Below are 20,210 nucleotides of genomic sequence, written 5' to 3'. Positions count from 1 at the left end.
TACCCCATGGGTGAGAAAAGTTGATCCATTTGACATATTTTGTTTCAAAGGTGACAGAAGTGCCTTTCAGTGTTGGGGTGGAAATTTTCAAAAAGGTAAAACAAAAAAGGTTCCCATGAATTGAATTTTAGGGCAAGGCATTTCTACAAGGTTTGCAAAGAGCAAAAAATGGCTCATCTTTCCCCACCTTCCCCTGCAAATAAACTCTAATAAAAGTTATTTTCAACATAAAGAACTCTGTGGATTGGGTGGAGGATATGATTCTTGAAAAAAAACTGATAACATGTATTATGTCATTGTTTCTCTTATACTATAGTCAACTATCAATTAAAAACTCGGAAAAATTACGGCGAGTTCCGTCGACATATGAAGACCAGCGCACTCTGTGCGATTCGATGCGATTTTTTTTATACATCGCATTTTGCATCAAATGCGAAGGTTCCAAGAAGAAATATTATTTCATTTGATTCGAATCACTGCAAATCTTCGATTCTAAACTGAAGTTTTACCTTTTCTAGCAGTATTACTGGCACTTTGGCACTCATCCGAACTCTCTCATTCTTTCTTTTCTTGTGCGCCTCGGAATAGAATACTTCTAGAATCTGATAGATGGCGCAATATAAAAATGCCTATTTTTTGTCGACCGATATGCATATAATGCTAAATCTAACATTGTTATTGTGCTGCTTTGTTTTGTTACATCTGTGTCCGTCTTCGGAGGCAATTCTACAATAATATTTTAGATGGGTCCACACACTTTAGACAAGCATTTGCTTTTTACCGGATCCAATTTTCTCAGATATTTATGTGAATGATAATTTGCTTTTATAAAATAATTTGCTTTACTTATGGCCTTGCGTTGACCTCAATTATCATTGTTTGTATACGCTTCATTTGGAAATGTCATTGAAAATATACGACAGTTTTATTTTCTTTATTTTGAAAATGAAATAAAGTAACTACGATCATAAATCACTATTGTCTCTTTTGTTCTTCAATTTTCCGTTCTCTTTTCACTCGAGTTCTAATGTTATGTTTTATCTGTGAATAATACGCCGGTGCCAGATTTTTTTGGGTGTAAATCGTTGCCATAAAGTTAATATTCAAGCGTCACAGTTAATTAACACAATTCCAAGAAAGGAATATATACAGTCGAGATTAAATTAGGATGATCACTCAACAGCGGACAATTTGTAATATCTTATTCCAAGTATTTGTGTTTTATTGTCAATATCATTGTTTTTAATATGTTTGGTTTTAGTACTCACAATTTTGCAACCGCTTATAATATGATAAGTTTATTAAGTATGCAATTATACCTTTCATGTCTGATATTGTTATCAATTGTTTTTTTTTACATTGTTATAATAATAATATTCTTTGTAGTATAATACAATATCAGAGGGCGCCCTGACGAGAGTGGACGTACTTTTAGATCGCTGCGTCGGCCCACTTTTTAATCTTAGAATATCACTTTTTTACTTGCACATCTTGTTTGATTTTTACGATTATCTTGCCTATTAAATACCTATTATCGGAAATCGCACAGTTTTGATGTCATATTTTTATCGAGAAGTAGAGTTTTTAACCGTTTTTTATCACCCTGCATCGGTCATTTTAACTGCGTCATCACTACAACACACAACGCGTTCTCTATACAGCGCGGGGAATTCAACTTTGCATCCAACTCCACATCGCATCGGATTTTCAACATGGCGAAAACAACTCTACTGAGATCGAGTCCACATGCCTTTCTTGGATTGTTTCTTCTTACTATACGTATATCTAGTGGAGATTTGAGAGTGAATGAGTCAGCCAGCTTTCACGGTAGGAACTTTCCATTTTATACTAATTATCGTGACTTTGATGAGTTTGATCTTGTATCAAATTACATTACCAGTACCCGAATTAACATGCCCATTGCACGATTGTATGTCCAATATTACATATCGTATAACTGTGCAACCATAATGAATTTGGGAAAGGACTGCAAACCACAGTGGTCAGCTCAAAACTACCAAAAGGCCTATATGCCATCATCCAGATTGTTAACTTACTCGCGGGTGACATCGAACCGAACCCCGGCCCCACCCTAAAGCTTGGAGCCGGGCTGAAGCTCAAGAGAAAGAGAGGGAGGAAGCCTAAATATCCATGCTCTCTATGTAACTATGCTGTAAAGATAGGCGACAAAGGCATGCTTTGTTCAACCTGTAATAAATGGTCACACAATAGTTGCACAGGTGTAACTGACGAAGCGTATGAATACCATAAGAAACACTCCAATGCCATTTGGTATTGCCCGGAATGTGATCATGTAAACATTGTCACACCAAATGTTGGTAGCGACGAATCATATTGTAGCACATATCAATTTGATGTTCTTGACCCAGACCTGAATGATGATCTAAATACTTAAGAATTTATCCCAGTAGTTACATCAAGTCCTAAACGAACTATTAAACAAAGGAAAGCTGAGAAGAAACAAAAGAGTAGATCTGTTAGATCTAAGAAAACCTTAAACGATGCGAGTTCTTGCAAACTTAAGAAAAACAACATCAAAATAGCAATAGCTAACTTCCAGAGTATTAAAAATAAAGTAACTGAATTTCAGGCCTTCTACACAGTAACCAAACCAGACATTATATTGGGATCAGAATCCTGGCTCGATGGAAACATAACATCTGCTGAAATTTTCCCAACCAACTTGCAAGTCATCCGAAAAGACCGTAAGAATTTAAAGGGAGGAGGAGTCTTCTTTGCCCTCGATCAAACAATCCCAATAATAGAGAGACCTGATCTCGCTGAAGAAGACAGTGAGTCAATTTGGTGCCAACTTCTTGTAAATGACGGGAGCTGTATCTATATCGGCTCCTACTATAGGCCCCCAACCAACAGCAATGACTTAATCTTAGCAAAAGCCTTGGAAAAATCCAACAGGAAACTAAAACACCCTACATCATACTTGGAGGGGATTTTAATATTCCAAATATGTCATGGACTCCAACCGAGGCCACAACCCCACTTCAACGAGACATATTAGGAATAATTGACGAACATAGCTTAGAACAACTCGTCAATTTCACAACACGTCGAGATGCTAGTGGAACCGAAAATATCCTAGACTTGTTTTTCACTACACACCCTTCTCTTGTGAAGAATATCCACCCATACCCAGGGTTTTCTGACCACAGCGTAGTAATGGTGGAAATCAACATAAAAGCACCTCTGCCTGCTAGGCCGCCAAGAGAGATCCACCAATGGAAAAAGATGGATGAAAATAAAATCAAAACAGACGCAGATCATTTTTGCGTGAACTTTTTGGACTCGAATCCTAGTAGTAAATCAGTCGAAGAGAATTGTTGCAACTTTGAGACAAAATGCACGACCTTGTCAACCAACACGTACCGTCAAAAACAGTGTCGGGAAAACCAAGAGTACCCTGGCTAACCCCCAAACTCCAGAAACTTTGCCGCAAGAAGGAGAGGTACTATTCAAAGGCGAAGCAACTCGGAGGACAAGATAGATGGGACAAATACAAACAAATAAAGAGAGTAGTCAATAAAGAACTCAGAAAAGCCGAACGGACATTCATAGCTACTCTTTCAGAAGCCGGTAATAAACAGTTCTGGAAATATATCAAAACCAGGCGCAAAGACAACGTAGGGATCCAGAGCCTTAAGAAGGGAAACGAAATCATCACTGATGACCAAGGGAAAGCAGACGCGCTGGCCGAACAGTTCCAGAGCGTGTTCTCCAGGGACGAAACCCAAATCCACAACCTTCCACCAAGTTATTTATATTTATATTTAAACAGTCATATGACCAAGGGATCCTCCCCGAGGATTGGCGTAAAGCGAACATCGCTGCCATCTACAAGAAGGGTCCTAAAAACGAACCAGCTAATTATCGTCCTATATCCTTGACCAGTGTATGCTGTAAACTTATGGAACATATAGTAGACAGCCATCTAATGACACACCTTACTACAAACTCAATCCTCTCCGACTACCAGCATGCTTTCAGACGGGGTAGATCATGTGACACACAATTAGTTGCCACTATCCATGATCTTGCTACTCATCACAACAACAAGGAGACATTAGTCTGGATGATCGGTGCAAAAAATAGCAAAAATTGTTCAGATTATGGTACAAGCATGAAATTTGGCTGACAGGTAGAGTAAACAGTGCTGAACATTTTTAGCAGGGGGTGCCAACCTGATCTCTCTTTGTATAGCAACAGTTGCTAGGTAACATATTTACCTTAGCAACCGCCATTTTGGGGGTGTTATCTTCATTTAAAAAACTATATTTTGACTTCTAAGGGCCAATTTTACTATCACATATCAAGCAACGTTCCAACCATGTACAGCAACAGTTGCTAGGCAACACATTTTCCATAGCAACTATAGATAATATTCCTGAATACCACATCTGGTCATAATATTTGAATGAAAATTGTTAGAAAATTGGTCAAAGTATGAAACCTGGGAGTAAAAGCTATCTTATAAACCTAAATGTGCTTATTAGCATTTTGCCTGTTATGAAAATTTGACAGGGTATTGTAGTGGATGGACATGGAACACTGGGAAAGACACTGACATTTTAGGGGAAGCTAAAATTTGATTGATAATTGATCTAATCGCTCCCAAATCACACAGCTTCATTGGGAAGCAATGGCGATTAATGCCCACACACTTACATGTACTTGTCAGTTACTGTTCACTGTATAGCATGGACAGTAGACCTGAAACAGCTTCGAACATCGACTGTACATGTACCACTTGTGAATATGTCACGAAGCAGTACATTTGTTGATTATACAACAAAATCTTAATATTAAATTTAATAGAAATGGTTATCTCTGTAATTGACACTAATCATTAACGCCGCATCCTACAAATCATGAAAATGAAGCCGTGATATGCAACATATTGCATGTTGTACCAGGACATCAAAAAGTATGGTTGGAAAATGGATCAGCATGCCTATATAGAAACGGAACTAACAGGTCCAAATCAACTCTAGCAAAGATCTTTCATGTAGATCCCAGAGCTACATTATTAATCCAGATCAAAACACTTTGAATAGGACCCGACAGGTCCAAATCAACCTCTGCAGAAGTCACAAAGGATCATGTAGCTGCAGAATCCAGACCAACACGCCTGGAAACGGAACTGAGTGGTTTAAATCGAAACTTACAGATATTTCAAATGACGCTAAGTCCTGGAGCTGCAGGATTGATCCAGGTTAAAACACCTAGAAAAATAAGGGGCAGGTCCAAATCAACTTCTGCACAAGCTTTCAAGTCATGATAGATCCCGGAGCTGCAGTATCTAGGCCAGCTCGCCTGAAAACAGAACTTGCTGGTCCAAATCAACAGTTGTGAAATCTTTCACGTGATGAAAAATCCTTTAGCTTCAGGTCAAAACACCTGGAAAAAGAACGGACAGGTCCAGATCAATTTCAGCAGGATCAAGTCATTTAGCCCCAGAATCCAGACCAGCATGCCTATATAGAAACGGAACTGACAGGTCCAAATCAACTCTAGCAAAGGTCTTTCATGTAGATCCCAGAGCTACATTATTAATCCAAATCAAAACACTTGGAATAGGAACTGACAAGTCCAAATCAACTCTAGCAAGATCTTTCATGATTGTCATGATAGATCCCAGAGCGACATTGTTAATCCAGATCAAAACACTTGGAATGGGAACTGACAGGTCCAAATGAACCTCTCCAGAAGTCACAATGGATCATGTAGCTGCAGGATCCAGACCAACACGCCTGGAAACGGAACTGAGTGGTTTAAATGGAATCTAATAGATATTTCAAATGATGCTAAGTCCTGGAGCTGCAGGATTGATCCAGGTTAAAACACCTAGAAAAATAAGGGACAGGTCCAAATCAACTTCTGCACAAGCTTTCAAGTCATGATAGATCCCAGAGCTGCAGGATCTAGGCCAGCACGCCTGAAAACAGAACTTGCTGGTCCAAATCAACAGTTGTGAAATCTTTCACGTGATGAAAAATCCCAGAACTGCAGGATTGATCCAGGTCAAAACACCTGGAAAAGAACGGTCAGGTCCAAATCAACTTCCGCAGGATTAAGTCATTTTGCTCTAGAATCCAGGCAAGCATGCCCGATATAAAAACGGTCCCAATAAACTCTAGCAAGATCTGTCATGATAGATCGTGGAGCTGCAGGTCCAAATCAACTTCTGCAGAAGTCATGATAGATCATGTAGCTGCAGGATCCAGGCCAACAGGCCAGGAATGTAACTGAATGGTCCCAATCGATTCTGCAGATCTATCACGTCATGATAGATCCCGCAGCTGGATTGATCTAAGTCAGAATGCCTGGTCAAAATCAACTCCTGCCCGTGGCATTTGATTTGGGAACGGAATGGAGAACTAATATGATCTTCATTGCAGGCTATGGAAGAGAGCGGGTAAATCAAGGCAAAGTGTGTTTGCTTTCAAGAGACCGACTACTGTTAGCAAGGGATAAAGTGGTTTCCAACCACTTATTTCAAAATTAACTTCAAGCAAGTTCTTGGTGTTTGAACTAATTCTAAACTATTGGTGGACATTCTTATGGACATGCTCTTGTAACCGTTCTTCTACAAGAGTGACCTCTTGCTAAATGTTGATATTGTGGAATTCTTTCCTAGGGTCGATTTTTTTACATATGTCTAAGTTAATCCAGAATAAATATGGTTTCCAAATGGATAAATATTGGGGAGGTTCTTTTAACATGCAATATGTATTATATGGAACCCATAGATATCGTCTTTGGAAATATGAACCATATCATGAGCTCGTTTGATTTGTGCAAGGTTTTACTTTTTAAGTACCTCTATGATTTACACACATCAATAATCTTACCTTACGGCCTTTAACCATTGGTTGCTACAGAAAACATATTACTTACCAACTGGTACTTCGCATGGGCTTGTACATGTATACATGGTATAATTGTTCTTGGGTTGTTGTGATTAATGTATTAGTGCTTTAATAAATCCGATTTATAGAAATCGTAATTATAAAAAAGATATCTTATAATAATTGGTTACCATGGAAAATGTTACTTAGCAACAGTTGCTATGGTGCTCCTTGTGTCTACCTATGGAAGCATTCATCACATGAGGAATCTATGGGGCAGATTTAACTTCTGAGCTATTCTGAGTAAATAATAATGATCTGAACTAAGATAAAGAATTTGTTGCTACGGAAGAGGGTCACTTAGCAACCGTTGTTATGAATAAATGAATCAAAATTATTGTGATATAAAGGAAGATGCTTTAGATTAAAATTTGTATGACATATCGCCTGGGAAAATGTTACTCAAGCCCGATTAAGCTCAGTTACTAAGGTAAATATGTTACCTAGCAACCGTTGCTATGTTTCATGAACTCACGTTGGCACCCCCTGCTAAAAATGTTTAGAATAACTTTCTCTACCTTTGTGCCAATTTTCATGCTTGTACCATTTTCTGAACATTTTTTTCACCAATCACCTAGACTACATGTGACATCGCAATACTCGACTTCAGCAAAGCATTCGATGTCGTCCCCCATAAGAAATTGTTGCAGAAACTTCACTCGTATGGCATCCGTAGCAAGACCCTTGAATGGATAAGATCCTTCCTGACCCAGAGATATCATAGAACAGTAGTGAATGGTAAAACATCAAACTGGCTATCAGTCCTGGGCGGTATTCCGCAGGGAACAGTCCTCGGGCCCCACCTCTTCATTTTGTACATAAACAACCTTTCGGAAGCAGTTCACAGCACGGCAAGAATGTTCGCAGATGACTGCATACTCTACCGAGCAATATTCAATCCCACCGATGAAGAAGTACTACAAAAAGACTAAGATAACTTGGTCACATGTGGAAACACATGGGGGATGAAATTCAACGCATCCAAATGTAATGCCATGAGGATATCCAGAAAGCGAGTACCCGGGCATACTAATTACTCACTCCTCGGTCAACAACTCCAGGAAGTAAATAGCCATCAATACCTAGGAATACATATAGAAAACAACCTAAAATGGGATAAGCAGTCACAACAGGCAACTGCCAAAGGTACAAAGGCTTTAAACTTGTGAACAACTCTCCCCATTATACTTTAGTATATATTTCACTTGAATTGCCTCTTTTATCACATCTATCCATAGACCATGTGTTCTTTCTAAATGAGGGCATGTAATACATATTTTTTAAGAATACATCATGGATAAAGAGTTTGTATCATCATAAGAAAAAGCAAAAAGAGACATTTTGAGGGTATTTTATAGTCCACCAAACATTGCCAAACATTGCCAAAGGGAAAGTTGTTCATCAGTGACATCACACATCCTTGTCGCATTGCCAATAGGAGGATCTCCATAGCATTAGTGATTGCAATATTCAAATGCTCATAACTTTCTCATATTTGTCCGATTTTTCTCAAATTTCTTTATTCTTATTCTTTGATTTTTCTGTTTCTACACAAACCTATTTGTTCCAAAGGTTTTATTCCCCTTTAACAGAATATTTCAGTCGGTTTTCCTATCAGCATAGTATTTCAGCCGGGTTGAATCAAGTCCGACTTTCCAGAAAATCAAAGTGAAATTGCTTTAGGTATATTGCACAATGTAATTTGTTTACTCTCCGAAATTTTGAAATGAATGTTTGCAAGGCAATAATATACAGGGGCGTCGATCCATTTTTCAGATTGGGATGGGCAAAATGATGACTCAACAACGTTTCAAAGGCGCTCGATCTCACAAAACAAACAAACTCACACACGGACACTATATATACATGTATATATACATATTTATGACTCATGAGAAATATGTCTCACCAACAAATTAATACGAACGCGAAGCGCGAGCTGAAAATTCTTAGTATACTGAACTGAAAACAGGTAAAAGGTACCTGTTTAAGACTTTTTGTAATAGTAACTCATGGAGAGGATACATATCTCACTACACAGATAATGCGAGTGCCGAGAGTGAGCTGAATTTGTTTATATTCTGACCTGAAATCTTGATATTATAAGCATTTTGGTACCAATGATCAAAATGGTTGTCTAAAAGAACAATAGATGCGAGCACGAAGCGCGAGCTGAAAAGTTTGATATTTCAATCTGAAAAAAAAAACGTTTTTAATAAATAACAAGATATATATCCAACAAAAGATTATTGCATATCGAAGCGGGAGTACTTTTGAGGTTAAGAAATGATAACAGGATACTCTATTTACCTATTTAATCATGAAATGTATTGGTTTTTGCTTCAGAAATTATGCGAGCTCGAAGCGCGAGTTAACATTTTTTATATTACAATCTGAAAAGCGGACATTTTGAGATTTTAAATAAACAATGAGTTGTGTGTATCAATCTCGCTTGCTGATTTCTATCTTATTTTGTTTTTGCACACATTTGGAATTATTGGGGGGGGGGCAAAACGATATGTTTGCCCCCAATATTTTCATTGGTGGGGCGATCGCCCCTGCCCCCCCCCCCTCCCCCAGGATCAACTCCTCTGAATTAATATACTGTAATACTGCATTTTATCTAGGATGGCGCTAAGTTTTTCTTTAATGGGGGCTAGTTGTCATCAGTTTCAGGTCGTCTTTTTGCACGTACGGCAGGACGACCAAAACGGATGTCATGCTAACTTCTCCGGGGTATTATGACCAGGTGTATATATGTTTTTTATATGCTTTCTTCTATACTCCCTCCGTCTTATCCCCACCTCTTTTCCATAAAAAAATAAACTTGAAATACTTGAAATGGACGGCAAGATCTCTCTTACCCTTCGTGCTTTCTCATTATAGATAAACAACATGAAAACATATCTATTAAAAAGAAATTATGTAAGATAAAAAAGCGTGTTTATAACGTTCACCCCAAAAACACGATACAAAACTTAGATGTTAAACATGCTAAATCATTTATTTATTTTGTTTAATTTTCATTATATTTTTTTTGTAGAGATTAATTTTAATCAATGAAAATTAATTGTTGGATTTGGAAGTGAAAAAAAGATTATGGAAATTCAATACGGAGAGGCGCATTTTAAATCGTAGGGTAGGCCCCTTGATCGGCCCCTATGTCATAGCATAGAGCTAGCTCCATGGTCATAGCAATGTACGCGAACGCGAGTGAATATAATAAGCCATCTAGCTATACTCCCTAGCTTTGAAATGTTGAACATATATATTTTTATGTTATTTCTTAAACCTTATATTCTTATCTAAACTCCCATGAATTAAGTGATAAACTTTATTTCCATTGCAGATTGATTCAAACCTTTTTCTATGTTTTAATTATTATTGCAAAGTACTACTTTATCCATATTATGAAAGATTTCTGCCTAAATGAGACAGAAAATCGTGTACAACTCTTGAACGCACACACAGGTCACGGAGTGACCCTGAGTGCAAACAGCTGACTGTGTTACAACTTAGGGGTGATACATTTTCACAATAGGGGTGATCAAACCCACTGGAGGGACTTTAATTCACTTATAACAAAGAAATGTGTACTACAGTACTCCTGTTGAATGCTCTGATGAAAATTATGTGAGTTTCACATTCATTTGAACGGGAGGACAAGATTATTGTATATATCGAGTGCATTATGCATAAATCATACTACCATTGCGACCCCTGCCTGGCCGGCCGATGGTTCAGGCATGACGATCCTGAGTGACGTCACTGATAGAGACCTCAAATGCCAGGAGAGCCTATTCGACAACTAACTTCATCTAAAAAAACACGTATTGACGATAACATTCAATGGGGAAATGGCTTTCATTTTCATGAAATATACATTCCATTCTTCAATAAATCTTTCACCCCGTCGTTAACTGCCCATTCATTCTCCAGCAATGGGGGAACTTGAATACAGAGTGTCTCAAAGTTCAGTTGTGTGAAAAAAGGTGCATTTTCCATAGAGCTTCTGCCAAAAAGTAATGCGTAAGGGAAAGATTATCCCCAAAACACGAATAGATAAGTTAATCAAATGGGATGAATCATGTAAATCAGTGAAATAGAGTTTCTCCTGTACTCATTACTGAATACCCCGACTTGGTACGATTAATTTTTCCCCCTCTCCATCAACTTTTAAGAAAAAGGGTGCATATTTTCATAAAAATATCATGTGTTATATTGACGGACGCCCGTGCGTACGAGCAGGAGGAAGTCAAATGTCTCGTATTTTTCATAATGTACATTTTACATGTTTGCAGCAATTTTCATATTTTTATTTTCTTCGGTCATTCATCATGTAACTGAGGTGTGTAATTTATACTCACATTTGTATTTCTTGCGTTATAGCTGACAATAAAATAACTAAATTAGATTTTTCACACGCAGCCTCTCATTTTCCCTTTTAGTCTAATACATTCAGACACTGTTGATTTTGTTTACTCCCTTCAAACCCTATTTTTACCTCAACAAATAACATATTAACGCATAAATTGCACAATTATCATTATATATAAGTATTCGCAACTTAATGGCATACTAGCGATACGGATGCGTGGCCATAATTGGCCTTAGCAACACTGATCTCTCCACTAGTGGAGAGATCAGCGCCTTTGCACAATAACACTTTTGTGTCAATTTTTGTACACAAGTTATTGTAGGGTGCGCATTCAGACTCTTTAACTCGACTATAAGGGATTTTCACAGCAGACTTAGTCCAGGATAGGCCCCATAGAAACTTGACTAAACCTTGTTTTTTTATATATACAATATTTTTTGATGGTTTCTTGTCAATTCGAGGGTGCTGATTACGAATCTGGATGATGCCACTCGTGTAACCTTGAGCATTTTCCGCAAATTGGCAAAATCCAATATGGCCGCCAAAATATGCAAATTACCCATGAAAATCCTAAAATTGTCCGCACATTGGCTATGGAATGCATGAAAGCGTGTGGCAGGAGTAAAATACACTCTGAAAAAAAATAATTGTTGACAAAATATTTATTTTCCTGATATTCAAAATGGCCGCCATAGTCCATTGTATACTCTATTATGTACAATATATATAAATAGGGAAAACCAATTTTCACAAAAATGAGCACTAAACCGCAAAAGATTGCGATGTATGAACGAATTAATATATGCAAATCATCATTACTAACGAGATATATCATTTATTATGTCATAAATGGGAACATTTCTGTATTTTGATATCTAAAATGGCAGCCACTTGCCCAAACAGTATTGCGTACAATGGCAATCGGGGCCGAAAAAATTCACAAGAGTGATCACAGAAATGCATATTATCAAGATTAAACGAGTGGAATATTGACTAAAAACATAATTGTTAACGAAATATATTATTAATATGTCATGTATGTGATTAATGTTGTATTTTGATATTCAAAATGGCTGCCAAAGGCCCTAAAAATATTATGCACACAATGAGAAAGAGGGGCAAAGAAATCACAAGAGTGATCACTAAAATGCATATATATGTGATAAACTAATGGGATACGGTTTAAAAACATTTTTTCTAACGAAATATATCATTCAGGTTAAAAGTGTGTGTTAAATACTGTAGTTTTACTTTCAAAATGGCCGCCAGAGACATTAACAGTATTATGCACAATGCAAAGTGGGAAACCAATATTCACAGGAGTGAGCACCATAAATGCAGGTATTAGTGATCTATGAGTAAAATATTGTCTGAAAGCATAATTTATATTAAGCAGTTAAGAAATATCATTTATTCTGCCAGTTAGGTGATAAATACTGTTTTTGGAAAGTCAAAATGGCCGCTACAGGCACTTACGATATTATGCACAATGTGAATGGGAACAAATTATTTCAGCAGAATTTGGCTTTGCTTGGCCAGATGGTGCCAGGTAAAAATGGCAGAGGTAATAATGGCAGAGGTAAAAATGGCAGAAGTAAAAATGGCAGAGGTAATAATGGCAGAGGTAAAAATGGCAGAGGTAAAAATGGCAGAGGTAATAATGGCAGAGGTAAAAATGGCAGAGGTAAGAACAGCAGATATAAAAAGAGCAGAGGCATAAATGACAAGAGGTAAAAATGGAACACGTGACAATAGCAGAGGTAAAAGTGGCCGAGGTACACTATTAGAAAAAACAGTAGATTCTACAGAAGAAAAATAAAAAACAAGTTTTACAGATAAAAAAATAATTTTGAAGATTATAATAACAGGAGGGTTTTCCACAATTTTTCTTCAATTTTACAGAACAGACATGTTTTTAAAAAGGGGAAAACAGTTTTATTACAATAAATTTGTAAGGGTACATGCACATAATACAAATTTTCTGTAAGTTTACACAAATGCATGCATGTAGGATTACACAGTGCAGTAAGATTACAGGTGTTCTCCAGACCCTGTTGCAGGTTTTTTTTTTTTTTTTAAGTATAAATTTTCTAACAGTGTAAAAAATGGCGAAGTTGAAAATGGCAAAGGTAAAAATAGCATAAGCAAAAATGAAAGACATATGGGGTGCTGGTTTGTTAAAAAGCCGAGAAATAAAAAGTTTTCACTCTAAAATCAAAAGGGATTTGGTTAAGGGGGAAAATGACTTAAAAAATTATTTCAGCTAAGTGAAGTTCTTTTGACTCAGAAAAAGAATTACAACAAAAATAATAACAATCAGATAATAAATGTTTTTTTAGCATACCAAGCTAGTTACCAATAGGGTGCTGCTTATGGTGTACAAAATACCCAACAGCACTTCCGCTTCCAAGGGTTATGAACATCAAGCCGTCTATATCATATTGGATGCAATGGTAAAGAAGGTTCAGGGTCTTCTTTTATGAAAAGAATCTGAACCAGACGGTCCCCCTCGATCGACCCCAAATTGGTTTACCAGTCAAGATTATTATTGATTTTCATAATCAGTTACATATTCAGTGCCAAGCCTGGGAACGCATGCTTATTGTCATTCAAATATTTAAAAAGAATAGTACAGACGACAATACAAATAACGACATAATATTCAACCACAATCATTCGTGACAATTTCAAGGTCTAAGCTTTCCCGCTATGTTCTTTTCCCACCCCTAACCCTTTCTGTCTCTCCACCTCTCTTATGTCTACTCTTCCTCCTTTTTGTAACGGTAAACCTGGCAAAACTTTAGACATAAAAAAAAACAGCTAGACAAAAAGTAATGTTATACAATGATGAATGAGAATAGTGCAGTTTCATTTTGCTCCTGATGAATTGAATGAAAAAATATTTGTCGTTTGATTTCTTTTTAAAAAGCCTTCACGGTACACTTCCAACGAATTCGTAAATAGCATTGTTAGGCCGATAAAGACATAATGATATGATGAAATGCCTAACCGTGACATGCACTTCTAATTTAATCTATGTACATGCGGGGGCTTTTTGACAATTCATTGCATCGGGGTTTCAGGCTGGCCATATTTTACCTAGAGCTGTCATTTTTACCTCTCCCATTTGACCTCTGCCATTTTACCTCTGTCATTATTACCTCTGCAATTTTTACCTCTGCCATTTTTACCTCTGCCATTATTACCTCTGCCATTTTTACCTCTGCCATTATAGCCTCTGCCATTTTTACACCGAGCGGGCCAGATGGTGATGTATGAGTAAAATATCGTCTGGAAACATGATTTATAACAAAATATATCATATCTTATGTAATTTACGTGATAAATACTGTATTTAAACATTCAAAATGGCGACCAGTGGCATAAAGAGTATTATTTATTTATTTATTTATTTTGTTTTATTTATTTTATACTGCAGGGTAGGCCTGTTCAGTTCTTAAAACTGCTTTATAAAGGCGCCCTGCAGTTTAAAATACATGTCAAGATAACTATGAAATATATCATAAAAAAACAATCTACGTCAAAAATACAAAATACAAACTAATTAACATCAGAAACAATTAAAAAAAAGAAGTGACAATTTAAACATACAAGTACATAGCATTGTAAATCAATGGAATATTATTTGGCTCTTCATCAATTCGTATGAAAGGCTTTGCATATTTTTTTTTAAATTAACAAGGAGGTACAGGCTTGTAAATTTGAAGGAAGTGCATTAAATAATTTGGGTCCGAAATATGCAAAAGATTTTCTTTTATATTCAGTTCTAGCTTTGGGAAGCTGAAGGGGGCATCGCAAAGAAAACCGTGTCCTGTATTTCACGGGCCGTTTACATACTAAAGGTTTTAAATAATTTGGAACTAAATTGTTCATTATTTTATATACAAAAACACACTGATATTTCATACGCTGATCTACTGATTGCCACTTCAGTGACTGCAACAAAGAAATTTGTGATGTATTATAATTTTTTTTTCAAAAGCATCCTGCCATATTTATTTTGAAGTTTTTGTATCTTATCTAAATGTATTTTTGCACTGCTTCCCCAAGATGTACTACAGTCATCAATGTAAGGTAAAATCATAGAAAAGTACAGCTTCTTCATGATATCAAAGGACAGTAAATGCTTAATCCGCCTTATACAACCTATTGCTCGAGATATTTTACAAACGATATTAGTAATATGTTCACACCAAGTCAAGCCCGGATCGAGCATGACACCTAAGTATTTAATCTTTTTTACATTTTCTAATTGTATGTTCCTGAAATTCACTGGCAAATGAGCAACTTTTTCTTTTGACCAAATACCATGGCTTTTGTTTTTTGCGGGTGTAAATGCACATTATTTAAGTCTAACCATTTACATATTGAATCAAAATCATCTTGCAAATAATTTTGTACCTCCTTAATTGATTCACCGTGATTAAAAATGGCGGTATCATCAGCATAAAGAGACATTTTAGAATGTACATGCAATTTCAAATTACACATGTCATTAATAAAAATACAAAATATCAATGGACCCAATATAGATCCTTGTGGAACACCTGATTTTATCTTTAAAATTCACTGCGACAATTGTTAATCATTACAAATTGCCTTCTGTCTGTTAAATACGATTCCATCCAGTTGTATTCATCGCCAGTAATACCATAGTACTTAAGTTTTGCAAGTATAAAATTGTGAGGAATAACATCAAAAGCTTTGCGTAGGTCCAAGAAAATACCACCAGTAACATGTTTCGGTCCATCTTATCATACAAAAAGTCTGTAATCTCAGTTAGACAAGTGGCAGTGGAATAAGACGGTCTGAAGCCAGACTGACAATTTGCAAGTAGATCATTTACATTTAAGTACTTATACAATTGATCATGTACTGCTCTCTCTAGTATTTTGGACAGGACTGGAAGCACAGAAATTGGTCTACAATTGTCAATATCAAAAGATCCTCCCTTATGTACAGGAGCAATTCTTGCTCTCTTAAAATCTTCTGGAATAACACTTGTTTGTAAAGTTGCTTTAAATAAATGGGTTAAAGGTCCAGCTATACTCTCAGCTGCCAGCTTAAGAAACTTAGGGTAAATGCCATCTAATCCGATCGCTTTTGAACAATCCATATGTAATAGCTCTTTCAAAACATACTCCTTTTTGATTGCACAAAAATTTAAATTCACAATCTGGAATAAAAAGAGTTTGTAAATTGTTTAATAAATCTTTCGATAAATTATTCGAAGGGGTTTGCAACCTTGAGCCGACTTCATTAAAGGCTTTGTTTAGAACGTGAGCTATTTCATTGTTAGGTATTTGATCATCATCAATTGTTATCTTAACATCATGACTCGTGGTTTTATTTTTCTTGGGTAGAAGCTTCGATAAAATGTTCCAGTTAATTTTTATTTTTTGTCATTTTCGCAGTCCTTAAATTTGTCCTGATAATACTTCTTTTTCAAATTTTTAATCAAGTTTTTAGCTCTGTTACGGGAAGACTGAAATTTATTCCACCAATGAATTAATCTTGTTTTTCTAAATTGCTTTCGACAATAATCCCTTTCGCGTGCTATCACCAAATAATCATCATTTATCCATTTATTATGTACAAGGGCAATGGCCGGGGCAAAAAAAGTGACAAGAGTGAGCACTAAAATGCATATAATTAAGATAAAATAGTGGAATAGTGACTAAAAACATCAATGTCAATATGCCGTTTATGTGATAAATGCGGTATTTTGACATTCAAAATGGCCGCCATAATCCCTATATTTATTATGTACAATGCGAATGGAGAAACTAATTTTCACAAGAGTGACATTCATAAAATGCATATGACTGTGATATGCGAGTAGAAATATTGTCTTAAACATGATTTCTAACTTAATAAATCACATATTGGTTGTGGAGGTAATAAATGCTGTACTTTGAAATCCAAAATGGCTGCCATAGGTCCTAAAAGTATTATGTACATTGTAACATTGGACATATAATTTTGACATAATTTGGCTTTGTTTGACTCTAAATATTGCCTATAATTGTGAATTCTGATGCAAGGGTGAAATGTTGTCTAAAACCATGGTTTCTAACAAGATATATCATAATGTAGTGTATTTGATTAAGGTGATAAACACTGCATTTTTAAATTGAAAATGGCCACCATAGGCCCTTACCGTATAATATACAATTTGAGTGTAGACAAATAATGTTCACAAAAAGGGCATATGGCAGCCATTTTGAATGTTGAAATACAGTATTTATCACCTAAATTACATAAGAGATGATATATTTTGTTATAAATCGTGTTTACAGACGATATTTCACTTATACATCACCATTTGGCCAAGCAAAGCCAAATTCTGTTGAAATAATTTGTTCCCATTCACATTGTGCATAATATCATAAGGGCCTGTATCGGTCATTTCGACTTTCCAATAACAGTATTCATCACCTAACTTGCAGAATAAATGATATCTCTTAATATAAATTATGCTTTCGGGCAATAATTCTACTCATAGATCACTAATACTTGCATTTATGCAGGTGCTCATATTGGTTTCCCACTTTGCATTGTGCATAATACTGTTAATGTCTATGGCGGCCATTTTGAAAGTAAAACTACAGTATTTAACACAAACTTTTAACCTGAATGATATATTTCGTTAGAAAAAATGTTTTTAAACCGTATCCCATTAGTTTATCACATATATATGCATTTTAGTGATCACTCTTGTGATTTCTTTGCCCCTCTTTCTCATTGTGTGCATAATATTTTTAGGGCCTTTGGCAGCCATTTTGAAAATCAAAATACAACATTCATCACAATACATGGCATATTAATGATATATTTCGTTAACAGTTATGTTTTTAGTCAGTATTCCACTCGTGTAATCTTAATAATATGCATTTTAGTGATCACTCTTGTGAATTTTGGGGCCCCCATTGCCATTGTACGCAATACTGTTTGGGCCAGTGGCGGCCATTTTAGATATCAAAATACAGAAATCTTCCCATTTATGATATAATGAATGATATATCTCGTTAGTAATAATGATTTGCATATATCACTTCGTTCATACATCGCGACTTTTTGCAGTTTCGTGCTCACTTTTGCGAAAGCTAGTTTTCCCTCTTTATATTGTGCTTAATAGAGTATTCAATGGACTTTGGCGGCCATTTTGAATATGAGGAAAATAAATATTTTGTCAAAAATTAATTTTTCAGAGGGTATCTTACTCCTGCCACACAATTTCATGCATTTCGTAGCAAATGTGCGGAAAATTTTAGGATTTTTATGGGTAATTTGCATATTTTGGCGGCCATATTGGATTTTGCCAATTTGTGGAAAATGCTCAAGGTTACACGAGTGGCATCATTCAGATTCGTAATCAGCAACCTCGAATTGACAAGAAACCATTAAAAATATTGTATATATAAAAAAACAAGGTTACACCTCTTCTATCCTGGACTAACTGCATTGCATCAACACTGTGCAACAAGAATCAAGATGACTCGCGCTACGGGTGACTTACGATTGTGTACAGGCAAGACCCCAAAAAATATTAATAATGTTGATTGTTATTGTAATCTTGTCAGTATGGTTACTTTGGGGTGGCTTGAGCCTTTTGACCCGGGACGAATCAAAGCAAACAAATGTCATGTCTGAATAGTTTATTGGTATGCACGCTGCAGTGGCGTAACTACAGGGGGCATGCGGGGGGCGTGCTCCCCCCATCCCCATCGGCTGGCCAAAAAATAATGGAGGAACGAAGAAAAAGAGGGAGAAAGGGAGAGAAACGTAGTGGGAAAAAAGAAATCACTGTTCATTATAAAGTTATTATATTATAATTATGTTACGTTATATTACAAAAAAAATCATAACTTTATGAAACAATTTGATTAGGGCATATGTCTTCATTGTTCCGGGTGCTCGTATTGTCTGTTTAACGAGACATATAATCATGTTGTACTAAATCCTCCCATTTTCAAACCAATATACACCAAATATATGTCCTCGCACTGCAAATTATTATTGTTTTACGTAGTAACATATGCTTCTTTTTCATGACTACTTAAAGTGATTGCCCCATTTTAAGGTCTCAGTATAAAACATTTCCTGTCCGTGCTTACGTTTGCATTATTGGATTGGTGAGATATGTCTGCTCTTCATAAATTCCAAAAATCAGTCCTTAAAATGTCCCTTTTTCTGATCTGAAGATCGCATAATTTGGTAAGTGAATTACGCATGGTCTTCATGAATTCCTACAAAAAATAGCCTTAGAATGCCCTTCTTCAGGTCTGAATTCCTAAATTTTCAGCTCACGCTCACATTATTTGATTAGTGAGCTGCGTATGATAATCATGATTGCAATGACTACAAAAAGTGCTTCATGTGTTTAAGATTATGATTTTAACAAATTCAGCATGCACTTGTCACTCGCATTATAAGACTATGGTCGGATATGTATACTCTTAATGGATTCCTTTAAAAAAAAATAGTCCTTAAGATACCCCTTTTGGGTTTCATTATATAATATATATATATAAATATATGTACAAAAATTTCAGCTCGCGCTTCGCGCTCGCATCGTTTAGTGAAATACTAATGGCCTTCGTGAATTCCTACAAACAATTAAGCCTTTAAATGTCCCTCTCCAGGTCTAAATTTTTCAGGTGAGATGCGTACGTTAATCATGATTTATGACGACAAGTGCTTCATGTGTTTATAAGAATTCTAACAAAATCAGCATGCGCCTTGGCACTACGCATTAGATGACTATATGGTGATAATATATACACTCTTAATGGATTCCTAAAAAATAGTCCAAACGTCCCTGATTGGGGTCAATATACAAATAATTCAGCTTCGCGCTCACATTA

General features: G+C 36.1%; 1 pseudogene; it reads left to right on the top strand.

Annotated features, from left to right (window-relative positions):
* Nucleotides 1-3,377: 3,377 nt before the first annotated feature.
* Nucleotides 3,378-20,210, top strand: part of LOC121412905 — a 30,648-nt pseudogene continuing 13,815 nt past the window's right edge.

This window comes from Lytechinus variegatus, chromosome 4, assembly GCF_018143015.1.
Source record: "Lytechinus variegatus isolate NC3 chromosome 4, Lvar_3.0, whole genome shotgun sequence".
Taxonomy (NCBI): domain Eukaryota; kingdom Metazoa; phylum Echinodermata; class Echinoidea; order Temnopleuroida; family Toxopneustidae; genus Lytechinus; species Lytechinus variegatus.
Note: the sequence above shows the minus strand (reverse complement) of the source record. Positions and strands in the feature narration are given on the sequence as shown.